We start from the raw sequence: 6,183 nt of genomic DNA on the forward strand, positions 1-6,183 counted from the left end.
ATCCACTGGGGCCTCAGCAGGCCCAGCTCGTCCCCACTGCGGCACCTACATGGGTAGGAAGGGCATTCCTCCCCGTGCTTCCCGCCCAGGACTTTGGGCTCCTTTGTGTCTCCTAGCTGCCCGTTCCATAAGGGACACGGCTGTCCTGTGGCTCCCAGCCACCCTGTATCCCTGTCACAGCATCTCTCCCCAGACTGGACACGGGAAGGCCACTGTGGATGCCCTGTACTCACTGCTTGCCCACCCCACCCACGGCCAGCTCTGCTCAGGCTGCCCTGGGGCTGGTCGCTGTCACGGCCCCAAGGGGGGAACTTGTCTTGGGGATGTGTGCTCCTGCTTCCTGCCCCGCCTTGGCGGCCAGCTCCCCTGGTTCCCCTGCGCCCAGCTCCAGGAGGCTGAGGAAGGTAAGCTCGCCACCCCTGCTCCCCCCTTATTCCCCTTGCCTGAGACCTGGCAGAGGGGACAGGGGACAGACCCCAGCCGGCAGGGAGCGTCTCCGCTCTGGGTCCGGCCCCACCTCCCTGGCCAGTGTGCAGATCTGACGCTGGTGGTGGGCTTTGCTGGGTGCACAGGCTCTTGTGCCCTCCTCTGTGGCAGGGCCCTCTGTCCTGTTCAGCCGTGGCCTGGGGAGGCCCCTCTGGCAGCTAGGAGCTGTCACTTGGGCTTCCTTACCCTGTGTCTGGGGCGGGGCCATCCAGGGTCACTTGGAGGAGGGAGGAGGGTAGAATAGGCCTGGGCACCTGGGGCACAGCAGGGAGGGGTGGCCAGGCCTGACCCTAAGTCCTGGATGTGGGGAACAACGCTGAGGAAATCGATGGGGCTTTCTGTTGGGTTCCAGGAACCCTGCGGGGGGATCCTCTGGCCTGCGCCAACGCCCTCTTGCCCCCTTTGAGAAGCCACCAGAAGACTGCATGATTTGAGGGAGCCGCCTTTGGCCCGGCAGCTTCTGGAAAACAAGCCCCTTGAGGCCCAATCTTGGGTCCTGTCAGGGAAACAGCCCTAAGTTGCTGGGAAGAAGGGAGACGTCTGGGGTCAGGGTCAAGGGGGCAGGGAGGCAGTCAGGGGAGGAGACCCCCTTCCCTGTGGCCATTGGAGGGATGGAAAAGACACCATGGTTGGTGGGGCCCAAGGGAGGAGCCCCTTATCCTAAGAAAGGGCTGAGAAAGGGCCAGCTTTCTGCTTGGCAGTCTTGGGCTCCCTACTTCCTCCCTGGAGGCCAGTGCAGGCCAGCACTCCTGCCAGGAAGGGCACTGTCGTGCTGGGGGCCCTCTCCTCGGGACCTTGAACTCATGTGAGTGTGGAGTGTAGGGGAGAGGTCCGGGGGCCGCAGAGGAAAGTTGGGGGCTGCTGGGACAGCTATTATCTGATGCTCTAGAACTACACGAGGTCACCGAGGCCAGTGAGTGCTCACCAAGGCTTCTGGGGACTAGTGTTTGCCGGGGGTGGGGGTGGGCTAGGCGGTGAGGAGAGCAGGTGTGTCGACACAGGAAGGCAGGCTGGAGGTGAGTGGGGTGGAAGGGAGGGAAGGAGAGAGGGGAAGGCGAGGAAGGGAGGAAAGGTCAGAGAGGCAGTGCCCAGAATGAGCGGGAGGGGCGGGGGCCAGCTCTTCACCCTCAGGGTCCAGTTGCCCCAACAAAGCACTCGCGTTTATTGCTTAACAATACGCCCACCAGTAGCCTACGTGTCTCTCCAGATCTGTGCATACAGAGCCTCCTCCGTTTTAAATCTTTTTAAAACTTTTTGGCCGTGCCATGCAGCCTGCAGGATCTTAGTTCCCCAGCCAGGGATGGAACCCGTGCCCCGGAAGTGGAAGTGCCAAGTCCTAACCATTGGACGGCCAGGGAAGGCATAATTAATTTTCCAGACAGTGGCAGACTCCCCCGCCCCCGGCCCCTCCCATTTTGCAGCACCACCACCAGGTGAGAGTCCTGGTTCCCAGGCTTCGAGCACAGTGCACTGTCACTCCTCAAGGGGTGGGGGACATATGCAACCTGAGATGGCACATGTGGTCTCTAACTGTGGGATTTTGTTTTTTATTTTCAATTTTTTTCAGCTGAGGAAAAATTCACATAACATAAAAATAACCATTAGCCATTTAAAAATGCACATTTCAGTCGCATTGAGTATATCCGCAATGTTGTGCAACCATCACCTCTGTCTACTCCCAGAATATTTTTATCGTCTTAAAAGGTGAGAAGAGGGCTCCCCTGGTGGAGCAGTGGTTGAGAGTCCGCCTGCCGATGCAGGGGACACGGGTTCGTGCCCTGGTCCGGGAAGATCCCACATGCTGCGGAGCAGCTGGGCCCTTGAGCCATGACCGCTGGGCGTGCGCGTCCGGAGCCTGTGCTCCACGGTGGGAGAGGCCACAGCAGTGAGAGGCCCGCGTACCGCAAAAAAAAATAAGGTGAGAAGAAATGTCTATTGTTTTAGCTACTCAGTTTGTGGAACTTTGTTACAGCAGCCACAGGAAACTTATACGCCTTACTTAGACCACACAGAAAAATGAACTTGACATGGGTTGTAGACCTAAAAGTAAAAGCTAAAACTAAAACTATATATAAATAAAACATGGGGGAAAACCTTTGTGACCTTGGTCTATGCAAAGTTTTCTTAGACAGGAGACAAAAAACAATCATAAAAGGAAAAACTGATAAATTAGACTTCATCAAAAATCCAAACTTTTGCTCTTTAAAAGATACTATTATGAAAATGAAAAGACAAGCCACTGGCTTGGAGAAAAGAAAATATTTTTATGACAGAGGGCTTGTATCCAGGATATGTTTTGCATGCACGTGCGCACGTGTGCGCACGCACACACACACACACACGTAAACTCCTGCAAATCAATAAAAATGAGACAAACATCCTAATTTTAAAAAACGGGCAAAAGGGACTTCCCTGGTGGTCCAGTGGTTAGGACTCTGTGCTTCCACCGCTAGGGGGCACAGGTTCGATCCCCGGTCAGGGAACTAAGATCCTTCATGCCCTGTGCATGTGGCCGAATGAGAAACAAAAAAACAGGCAAAAGATTTGAATACACAATGTCACAGAAGACGAATAAGAATGGCAATAGCAACACAACATTGTAAATCAATTATACTCCAATAATTTTTTTTAAAAAAACGGTAAAAAACAAGTGAAAAGATGCTCACCATCTTCATGGTGACAGCAAGCAGATGGGCAGCCACCTGGGGCTGGGCGGAGGGAACCCAGAGGGGCCTCTGGGCTGATGGAAATGGCCTGTATCTTGGCTGGAGGGTGGTTAAAAGGGGTATGTATTTGTCAAAACTCATTGAACTGTACCCTTAAAGTGGGGTCATTTATTGTCTGTAAGTTATACCCCAATAAAGCTCATTTTAAAAGAAAACAGGAAAAGAAGGCAACTAATGAAACCGGTTACCTAAAGGGGTAGGAGGGAACCAGGTGATAGGGATGCGAGAGGGAGTGATGCTCCTCTGGATGTGTCTCTTCTGATGTAGTTTTGACTTCTGGACACATGTTGCTATTTTACATACTAAAAAAAAAAATCAACAGGATGGGGGGGGAAAAGCTAAAACTGAATACAAACAAATTCTCCCAAGTGTATTTCAAATGAATAACATAGCTATATTAAAAGGAAAGATTTTTCTTTTTTGGCCGTGCTCTTCTTGGCTTGTGGGATCTCGGTTCCCCGACCAGGGATTGAACCCGGGCCACGGCAGTGAAAGCCTAACCACTAGGCCACCAGGGAACTCCCATAAAGGGAAATTTTTTTTAAAAGCTACCCAAGGGACTTCCCTGGTGGTTCAGTGGTTAAGAATCCGTCTTCCAATGCAGGGGATGGGGGTTCGATCCCTGTTTCTGGGAACTAAGATACCATGAGTGGCATGGCCAAAAAAACAAACACAAAACAAAAAAACAATAATGGATTACAGTCCATCGAATAAAATCCACATCCCCGAGTCCACACTGATAATGAATATATAGATAGATGAACAGAGGAGCTCTTCCTGACAGGAGAATGCCAATGAATGAATGTAGGAGGGATCATAGAGGGAGAAGAATCACTGTTTTGTAACCATCAGAGTAATCATTGATTTAGGCAAGAATTATCAATGACTGGTAACATTTTGATAAAAACAGAATATTTACCTAGTTTCAAAGTATCTTCCTACAAGCTGCTTTTTAGTTACAAAGGGAAAAATAATAACTGTCCACTTGAGAAACTGGCAGTCACCACCTTAACCAAATGCTTAAAGTTAACATCACAGTGAAGGGACAAAACAATAACACTTGCCTCCCGATAAGAAGCACAGAGAGGGCCTGGTAGCCTCCCAATACCACACAGCCCAAATCGCACCCTGAGAAAACATCAGACAAATCCAACCTGAGGACGTTCTGCCAAACACCTGGCCTGCACTCTTCAAAAATGTCCATGTCATGAAAGGCCAAGAAAAGCAGAGGAATGTTCCAGATTAAAGGGAACCAAAGAGACATGAGAACGAATGCCACGTGGGATCCTAGACTGGATCCTGGATCAGAAAAAACATCATGAGGACAATTGGTGAAATTCGAATGAGACCTTAGATAAAATGATGTTATCGTATTAACATTAACATTTCTCATGTTGATGGTTATACTTTGGTTATGTAAGAGTCTATAATAATCATACAGTAATTATGCTGTGGTTATGAAATACAGAGTGAAGTATTTAGGGGCAAAGGGGTAAGCTGTATGCAGACATAGTTACTTAGACATAGTTGATAGCTTACTTAGACACAGTTGATAAAAATATTATTTTTATATATAATAAACACATATGCACCCACAAGTGAGAGGGAGAGAGAGCGAGAGAGAATGAGAAAGCAAATGGAACAAAATATGAACTCTTGGTGAATGTGGGTTAAGGGTACATGGGAGCTTTCTGTACTATTCTTACAGCTTTTTTGTAAGTCTGAAATAATTTCAAATTATAAAGTTAAAAAGAAAGCTACCGCTTCTATCCAACATTGACTGGAGGGTGTAGCCAGGGCAATTAGGCAACACAACGAAATAAAAGGCGTCCAGGTTGGAAAGGAAGAAGTAAAACTATCTCTATTCTCAGATGACATAATCTTGTAGGTGCAAAATCCTAATAATCTTCTAAAAAATATATTAGAACTAATAAATGAGTTCAGCAAAGTTGCAGGATGAAAGATCATTACACAAAAATCAATCGTACTTCTATACCATAGCAATAAACAATTTTGTTTACAATAGCATTATAAAGAATAAAATACTTAGGAATGAATTTAACAATAGAAATGCAAGACTTGTACACTGTAAACTAGACAATGTCATTGAAAGACAATAAAGAAAACCTGAATAAATGGAAAAATATTTAGTTAGGGTTCTCCAGAGTAACAGAACAGGATACACACACACACACACACACACACACACACACACACACACACGATTTATTTTGAGGAATTAGCTCATGAGATTGTGAGGGCTGGCAAGGTGGCAAGTCTAAAATTTGTAGGGCAGGTCGGCAAGCTGCAACCTCTAGCAGGACTTCTACATTACAGTCTTGAGGCAGAATATCTATTTCTCCTGGAAACCTCAGTTTTTGCTTTTAAGGCCTTCAATTGAGTGGACAAGACTCACCCACATTATGGAGGGTAATCTTTACTTAAAGTCAACCGATTGTCGGTGTTGACCACACCTACAAAATTCCTTCACAGCAACACTTAGATGAGAGTTTGATTAAATAACTGCAAACTACAGCCTAGCCAAGTTGAAATTAATACACATAAAGTTAATCATTACATCCCATGCTCATGGATGGAAAGAATCTTGTTAAGATGGCAACACTCTCCAATTGATTTACAGATTCAATTCAATCCCTATCAAACCCTTGCTGGCTTTTTTGCAGAAACTGACAAGCTCATCCTAAAATTCATATGGGGCAGACCCGGGAGGACTGCTAAGGGGTATATGGGGGCTTGCTTCAAGGGTGACAGATGAATTATAGGTCAATAAATCTGTTTAAAAAGAAAAGGAGGGCTTCCCTGGTGGCGCAGTGGTAGAGAGTCCGCCTGCCGATGTAGGGGACACGGGTTCGTGCCCCGGTCCGGGAGGATCCCACGTGCCACGGAGCGGCTGGGCCCGTGAGCCATGGCCGCTGAGCCTGCGCGTCCGGAGCCTGTGCTCCGCAACGGG

The sequence above is a fragment of the Monodon monoceros genome, unplaced genomic scaffold, assembly GCF_005190385.1.
Source record: "Monodon monoceros isolate NGI ecotype Baffin Bay Population unplaced genomic scaffold, NGI_Narwhal_1 Super_Scaffold_22, whole genome shotgun sequence".
Classification (NCBI taxonomy): Eukaryota; Metazoa; Chordata; class Mammalia; order Artiodactyla; family Monodontidae; genus Monodon; species Monodon monoceros.